Genomic DNA, 7,725 nt, shown 5'->3' with positions numbered 1-7,725 from the left:
ATGGGGTCAGAGTGTGTCCGGGCCTGTTTATGTTCCTTTCCTGTGATAATGTGTTATTGTAATGTTCTATATTGTTCTATAACACTGGTCAACAACAAATTTATTGTTTAAGTTTTTTGAGCTGATTTAGGATAATTTTGGTGTGCTGAATCCAAAAATCACATTAATTTTGCTCAATCAGGTCAACTTTCTGAACTATGCTACATATTGGCTTTTTAACATTTTTGCTTACATTTATGGGCATTTTCACATCATATGATACAAAATTCTTTCATATTTCTTGCAATAAACGAGTTCTGAAGATTTTACTTTTGCCAATTTATGATTAATGTTTTTTTTTTAATATTACAGGTGAATGAAATGACTTCGACTAGAAGATCTTGCAAAAATAAGCCTGACATATTCTGCTGCATCTGCGGTGAATACACCATTGTACCTAACAGGACTCAAGTGATCAAATGATTTTTTTACTCTTAAAACCTATTTTGGGTGAGAACTATATAAAAAATCAACTGATAAAGTCACAAAAATGTAATCAATTTTGTGCAAAGATCAAATTTTTCAAAATCAAATTAACAAAAAAAACCTGACCTGATTGAGAAAAACAGATGTCATTTTTGGATTTAGTGGTGCAAAATGGTCCTAATTCAGTTGAAAAAACCTAGACAACTTGCAAAAAACATTTTTTTTGTAACCCAGTGTAATGTTTTTTATTGTTCTGTTTTGTTCTGTAATGTTCTGTGTTGTTCTATATCACAGGTGTCAAACATGTGGCCCGGGGGCCAAATCTGGCCCGCCAAATTGTCCAATTTCGGCCTGCGGGATGAATTTGTGAAATGTAAAAATTACACTGAAGATAGTCCAATTAGTCCAGTCCAATTAGATTTCAAGTGGGTCAGACCAGTAAAATATTATCATTATAACCTATAAATAATGACAACCCCAAATGTTCTCTTTGTTTTTTTGGAGTAAAAAAGTAAAATTACATGAAAATGTTTACATTACCAAACTATACGTTTACAAAAAATGTGAATAACCTGAACAAATACGAACAAATGGAAATGTCTTAAGAAAAGTAAATGCATTTTTACCAATATTCTGCCTGTTACTAAATATTTTGTGCGATTGTAATGCACATGTGTAAATGATAAACTGATAAACCAAGGCAGAATATTGTTAAACTTGCACTTGTTTTTCTTAAGACAATTCAAGTTGTTCGTGTTATTCAGATATTTAAGGTAACTTTGTAGATGTAAACCTGATCATAATAGAATTTTCCTTTTTTCACTGTTATTATTGTACTGGTCCGGCCCACTGGAGATCAATTTGGGCTCAGTGTGGCCCCTGTACTAAAATGAGTTTGACACCCCTGTTCTATATTGTTCTTTTTTGTTCGGTAATGCTCCGTATTGTTCTGTTTTGTTCTATAATCTTCTGTATTGTTTTGTATTTGTGTAGTGAAATGTTGTAATGGGTTGTGTGGTGTGAGGGGTTAGAATTTCAAAAGCAATGCTTCTTCCATCCCCTTTTCAAACCATGTGTGTTTCGGCTGTCCAGTTGTCGTTTATTAAGTGTTTAACTGGGGTAGCAGGTTTGAAATAAACATGTGAAATGAAATGAATGAAAAACACACAGAACAGTTGAACTCTGTATCGATATTTAAATCCTTTGTCTAGAACCCACTGTTCTAGACACCAGAACTGGTTTTTCAGTCTGAGGTTCTGAACACACCAAGGAACTGCAATGAAACCCCACAAATGCAACCCATCCTGACACGTACAAAGATGGTATGTCTAATCCTGTGCCATTTTCAGCTTTAATTTTAAATGGTAATTTTCACTCATTATCATTCATTCACTCGTTCATTTATACATAAATGCAGATTGCTTTATCGAAAACACTTAGGAATACCAAAGCCACAGTTTCAGGGCCAGTGAATGTACATATATTTTTGCAGAATGAACTGTAATTATGTGCACAGCCATGAACCTCTGCAATCACATAATTGCCGCTGGAGTGTGGGCAAATGCCTCTTTCTTTTTAAAGCTCATGATTAATGATTGGTTTGCTGGTCTGTGACATCTATCACCACATTATTTCCCATTTAGAATCTTTAAAATCACGCCTGCACTGTACAAGACACTTGTATTTTTTTCATTGCATGTGAACTAGATAGCACTTAAGAACAATAAGTAAGGACCACTTTAAAGAAGCAGCTTTCCAGAAGTTCCAATAATGGATTATTGCATACTTTTTTTTTTTTTTTTTAAGTCAAGTATTGATCTCCAGTTACACTAAGAAGACCATCAGATGATTCTGTCTGTCATCCATTTCTTATGAAGTTCCCTGATACATTAGGATGGTCTGACAGCTAACTGTTATTTAGGTCATCTTCTTCTGTTTACTGCGTTTCTGCATGCAAAGTTGTGACTGTAATCACACACAAAATCCAGTTTGTTAATGTATGCTGATGACACCACATATTATATTATATTATTCTGCATCTACAGTTTGAGAACTTCACTCTGTCCTCTCAAAGGACATGGATGAAGTGTTTGAATACAAGCAATAGACTGGTTTTAAATACTTGAAAAACAATCATTGTTCTGCTTCTGCACCTAAGTCTGAACTTATAAAATTACAAACAGCTCATAACAGGGCAGCTAGACTTACTTTTGATAGTTCATATAGATCTAGTGTTGGCTGAATGCATTCTTGTCTTAGATGGCCGAAGGTCATTCATAGGTTATCTACCAGTTTATTGTTATTTATTCGCAACATTATTTACACATAGTATCCTACATCCTACAGCTCTTGCTAATTAAACTGGATATACCTCTGAGGTTCATCACTATGATACCAAAGCCTCAACTCAGGGTCTACTTACATTACCACGCCCTAAAACTAATTCAATGAAAAGCACGGTTACATATAGATAGGGATGGGAATCGAGAACCGGATTCTTTATGAGAACCGGTTCCCAGTAGCTCTATTCCTTGGAATCGTTTGCCTACCTGCTTAACGGTTCTGCTTATCGATTCCGCCTTCATTGCACATGCACGATGACATCACGCTTACGCCGCATTGTTTTGGTCGAAACGTATCCAACATGGCGTTGAGGCAGAAACAGTCTAAAAAGATGACACCAGGTCCACTGGTACACTTGCAAAGCTTCCATGTCTTCAAAAGGGTGGAATCCCTCCAATATTCTCAAATGTTTGTCCACAGCATGTGAATCATTTACAGGAATGTCAGGTATTTGACACGATACTTAGCAGCGCTTGTGAATGTAGCGGCAGAGTGAACACCGGGCCCAGTTTTATTCCCTCACCCAATGAGAATCAATAAGAAATTGGATCGATAAGCAAAATCGCTAATGGAATCGGAATCGCTAACTTCTTAATGATTCCCATTCCTACTAATAGAGCTATTTCTTTATGGAACACTCTTCCTTTAAACATTAGAACCATTTAAAGTAAGAAAGAATTTAAAAAACATATAGTCACTATTCAGGCTTGAGAGCTGCTACTGTTTTTATGTAACTATTTTGGGAATTGTTTGGGTTTCTTTCTTTCTTTCTTTCTTTTTTTACTGTAACTACATTTCTGTATTGTTATTTTGTATTCTGAACTTTTTTTAAAGAGGACACCAGGAAAACTAGACTTTTGCTTGTGCGTTGGCTAATGGGGATCCTCAATAAAGAATAACCAGAATAAACACAATGGTGTGTGTTAACATGTATGAAAAACCTGAAACTACTTTGGGTCATTTAGAATTACATGCTGGTCGTAGTTTGATTCAATGTTTACCATAAGGTAGTTAGAAAGTTCGCAGATTGTGTGCCTTGCATTGATGGTTTTGCACCGCATGGATGCAACACCACATGTAGAGAACACAGATGTGGAGGCCTCATGTATATTCCAGTCTTCCGAGGCCGACTAGAAGACTCCCAGGCCTTCTGAATAAGGAGATCCTGAGGTAAGACATTCATGCTTTCATGCACTTTGACAATATGCTGTAGTTTGCCGTTAACATCAACCAGCGGTGCAGATAACAGGGTCAGAGGACACAGTACAGAGGAAGAGTCTTCTAATAAGATGAGCTATTTTGTAAAGTTTGAATTTAAGAGTGGAGACATTTTTCAATATTTTCACCTCAGCCCACACTGCTGAATTATCTCAGCACTTCCTCAGCTGGCTGTGACAGCTTTAAGCAAATGTTGGCATTTGGATGATGGAAGTGCTGTCAAATGAGGCAAAGAAAGAAATCCTCCTGGTGGAGATGGAGGAACATGAGGGCAGTGTGCAAGAAAGTTTGAGGAATGTTCCTCAACTTTACACACATACCATCCGTCAGCACACACATCCAAAATGTGTCATGTTTATATGGGGCGCCGCATGTAAAAATTCAGTCACTGTTTAAAGGTGACATTTTGTGAACATTTAGCTCACTTTTCTCACATTTAGCTCATCTTTCTTTAATTTGAGACACAAATTTGTGTAAAACTGCATGTTCTTTAGATTTGTTAAAAATGTGTACAAATGAAAAATAAATCGTAAATCTAAATGTAAATGTTAACTCTAAATCTAAATGTTAAATCTAAATCCTAAATCTTAATCTAAATGTTAAATCTAAATCCTAAATCTAAATGTTAAATCTAAATCCTAAATCTAAATCTAAATCTAAATGTTAAATCTAAATCTAAATCCTAAATCTAAATGTTTAGAAAATATGCAAATTAGGCAGGTTGGCCCACACCCTTTGCCTCAGCCCCGCCCACATCACCGACAGCAGAAAGAAGAGACATGGCGGGCTCGGAAATCAAGAGGGCAGTTATAGCCGGCGTACGGGCTGCCCTTCAGGGCACTGCTCCACCGGTGCAGTCCACACCACAAACGGCAAGTCAAGCGGTTGAATTTCAACTTTTTAGCTCTTCATGAACAGAGTTACCGCTAACTTGAAGCGTGAAGTTGGTTCCGTAAACGGAACCAGTTCCGAGTTCTGAAAACGTAACTGCTCCGTTTACGGAACCAGTTCCGTTTTCGGAACTCGCAACCAGTTCCGTTTAAGGGTCCAGTCCTGTTTAAGTGTCGTGGAAGTAAGCCGTGCTCCGACCTCCATGCACCGCTTAGCGTCCTCCAAGCCCGGCTCCTGCGGGGCTTGGAGCTGCTCTAACCCGCAGTGAATCTTGAGAACAAGCCGGTCCTCCACGGACCTCGGATCTCGTTCTGAATAATGCTCTCCATCAGGTCCGACCCATAAATTAATACACATGTGCACTCTTCTGCTGTTTATATTTTCTTTAATGCTGGCGAATGTCATTTTATTTTACTTCATTAACGCCAACCCCAACTCCCACATCGCCCGTTGTGCCCTGCACAAAGCGGGCTCCAGGCTTCTAGCGCCAGCTTGCAGACCGGTGCACTAAGCCGCTGTGACCCGGTACACCACGCCGCAGCACGGACCTCCAAGCTCCAGGCTCATCAGGTCTTCCAAGGCCGGCTTCTGTGGGCTTGGGAGGTGCTCTAAAACGGGCTGAACCGGGAGACCAAACCGCCTCTCCACGGACCTCGGATCTTGTTCCACATAATGCTCTCCTTCAGGTCGGAGCCAAAAAGTCATACACATTTGCACTCCTCTGCTGTTTACATTTTCTTTAATGCTGGTGAATGTCATTTATGACTTCCTTAATGTTAACTCCAACTCCCACATTGCCGCATGCCATGGAAGCCGTCCTACGGGCTCCGAACGCCGGCCTCTGCGGCTTGCAAAGCCGCGCAGTGAACCGCTGCGACCCGCGGCGCGGATCCAGTTCCGACAACCGTTTTCGTTCACAGAACTCAGAACCAAGCCAGGCTGGAAGCTCTACTCTGACCATGAAAAGATGACAAATTGCATTTCACACCAATTATTTGCATGCATTGATCGGATTAGTGGTTAAGAAGTTATTAAACATTTTAGAGCAGTAGATGATTTTGGACTGTGGTGGTTTGGGTCTGTATGGGCTGAATAGAGTTATTGTGTCATACTGTCATATATTCCTTGAACAGTATGATTATAGAACGTTATGACATGTTTAAAGTTAAGGGGGAAAAAATCTATAATGTGATATGAGGAATGAATCGTGCGCTGTCCATTGTGCTGAATCCGAGACCCTTACACGGAAGCAGATCCGAGAAAGTTTATCTTTGTTTTGAATGTGTTGGAAAGAAGGTGTTTCAGGGGAGTCACTCATCCGATTTTATTGAGAACTTATTGTTGTTGTTGTTTTTGTTGTTGTTTGTTTTGTTTTGTGTTTAAGAAAAGTTTTTGTTTTACTTCAAACAATGACTTTACCTGTATTTTATCAGCCCCGTACGCCGGATGTGGTAATACAGCACCATAGACAGCGCACGAGTCATTCCTATATCACATTGTATTATAATTTTATTCCTTATACAACTTTAAACATGTCATAACGTTCTATAATCATACTGTTCAAGGAATATATGACAGTATGACACAATAACTCTATTCAGCCCATACAGACCCAAACCACCACAGTCCAAAATCATCTACTGCTCTAAAATGTTTAATAACTTCTTAACCACTAATCCGATCAATGCATGCAAATAATTGGTGTGAAATGCAATTTGTCATCTTTTCATGGTCAAAGTAGAGCTTCCAGCCTGGCTTGGTTCTGAGTTCTGTGAACGAAAACGGTTGTCGGAACTGGATCCGCGCCCCGGGTCGCAGCGGCTCACTGCGCGGCTTTGCAAGCCGCAGAGGCCGGCGTTCGGAGCCCGTAGGACGGCTTCCATGGCATGCGGCGATGTGGGAGTTGGAGTTAACATTAAGGAAGTCATAAATGACATTCACCAGCATTAAAGAAAATGTAAACAGCAGAGGAGTGCAAATGTGTATGACTTTTTGGCTCAGACCTGAAGGAGAGCATTATGTGGAACAAGATCCGAGGTCCGTGGAGAGGCGGCTTGGTCTCCCGGTTCAGCCCGTTTTAGAGTACCTTCCAAGCCCACAGAAGCCGGCCTTGGAGTACCTGATGAGCCTGGAGCTTGGAGGTCCGTGCTGCGGCGTGGTGTACCGGGTCACAGCGGCTTAGTGCACCGGTCTGCAAGCTGGCGCTAGAAGCCTGGAGCCCGCTTTGTGCAGGGCACAACGGGCGATGTGGGAGTTGGGGTTGGCGTTAATGAAGTAAAATAAAATGACATTCGCCAGCATTAAAGAAAATATAAACAGCAGAATAGTGCACATGTGTATTAATTTATGGGTCGGACCTGATGGAGAGCATTATTCAGAACGAGATCCGAGGTCCGTGGAGGACCGGCTTGTTCTCAAGATTCACTGCGGGTTAGAGCAGCTCCAAGCCCCGCAGGAGCCGGGCTTGGAGGACGCTAAGCGGTGCATGGAGGTCGGAGCACGGCTTACTTCCACGACACTTAAACAGGACTGGACCCTTAAACGGAACTGGTTGCGAGTTCCGAAAACGGAACTGGTTCCGTAAACGGAGCAGTTACGTTTTCAGAACTCGGAACTGGTTCCGTTTACAGAACCAGCTTCACGCTTCAAGTTAGCGGTAACTCTGTTCATGAAGAGCTAAAAAGTTGAAATTCAACCGCTTGACTTGCCGTTTGTGGTGTGGACTGTGTAGCCAGGTGTAAAACACACACACTTATTAGAGTACAGTAAAAGGAGAGACTGTTTATTTTCTTTATTTATTTTGCATCG

Source organism: Sphaeramia orbicularis, chromosome 8, assembly GCF_902148855.1.
Source record: "Sphaeramia orbicularis chromosome 8, fSphaOr1.1, whole genome shotgun sequence".
In the NCBI taxonomy this organism is placed as follows: domain Eukaryota; kingdom Metazoa; phylum Chordata; class Actinopteri; order Kurtiformes; family Apogonidae; genus Sphaeramia; species Sphaeramia orbicularis.
The sequence above is the reverse complement of the archived record's forward strand: the minus strand, read 5'-3'. Positions refer to the sequence as shown.